At 32.8% G+C, this 1,215-nt stretch overlaps 1 pseudogene; it reads right to left on the minus strand.

Annotated features, from left to right (window-relative positions):
- Positions 1 to 218: 218 nt before the first annotated feature.
- LOC108540577 (calmodulin-like) lies at positions 219 to 772 on the minus strand (annotated as a pseudogene).
- Positions 773 to 1,215: the final 443 nt, after the last annotated feature.

The following is a 1,215-nucleotide window of genomic DNA, read 5'->3' on the forward strand; positions in this document are numbered from 1 at the left end:
ACATTCCTTCATTTGACCAACTCCATCTAATTTTAGATGTGCAGAATGGCTTAGATATATATTCAAGTGTAAGCCCCATACAACATATTACTTGATCAATATTCTAAAATCAGGTTTCAGGACAATGACATTAAGAGAAAGGAAGAAAACATGGAGGAATGAAGTCCTAACTACTATACATCCATGTTGTGTTATTTTTTGACAGTAGTGAAAAGTTTTTACAGATAAGTTACAAAGAAAAGGTAAATAAACAATTTTGTACAAGAAATGTAACACATTCTGCACAACGTCCACTTTGCTGTCATCATTTGTACAAGCTCTCCACACTTTACTTGACGATCACCATCAATATCTGCTTCCCTGATCATTTCATTGCCTTGGTATCTGTTAACTTCTTTCTAAGGTTTATAGGGTGAAGCTCTGTTGCACTAATATAACCATTGCCAACCTTATCAAACACATGGAATGTTTCCCTAATTTCTTTTTCACTGTCTGGGTCTTTCATTTGTCTTTCCATCATTGTCAGAAATTCAAGAGGGTCAATTGTGCCCTTACCATCAGCATCTACTTCATTAATCATATCCTCTGCTTCTGTTGGATTCTACCCAAGATACTTCATTACAGTTCTCAATTGCTTTATTGTTACAGTTCCATCATCATCCCTGTCAGATAGAGAAAAAATTCCTTTGAATTCTGCAATCTGCTCTCCCATCAGTTGGTCACCTGTGCTGCAAGCACTACTGGTTTCACAGATGCAACCATACAACCTCATGGCTGGCTGGCTGACTCACTCCACTCAGACTCATTTTTTTTTTTTTGTTTTATTTGGCCTTGTATTGCTTTTGTTTCCTTATTTTCCTAAGGTGGAAACTTAGATGATTGATTTGAAATCTCTATTCTTTTCTAATATATGTTTTTAATGTTATTATACACTTCTCTTTAAGCAGTGCTTTTGCGACATCCTACAAATTTTGATATTTTAAATTCATTTTCATTTAGTTAAAATTGTTTTTTAAAATTTCTCTTGATATTCCTTTAGCCATATGTTATTTAGGAGTGTATCATTTAGTCTCCAAATATGCAGTATAGAAAACATTGAAAAATCATTATAAAAATGTGTTATTTTGTATTTAAGCAAGAGCAAATTCCAGATAAACTGTTGCATATATGTAAATATTTAATACCCAAATGACGAAAAAATATGCAAAATATTTA

This window comes from Rhinopithecus bieti, unplaced genomic scaffold (genome assembly GCF_001698545.2).
Source record: "Rhinopithecus bieti isolate Rb0 unplaced genomic scaffold, ASM169854v2 scaffold_15572, whole genome shotgun sequence".
In the NCBI taxonomy this organism is placed as follows: Eukaryota; Metazoa; Chordata; class Mammalia; order Primates; family Cercopithecidae; genus Rhinopithecus; species Rhinopithecus bieti.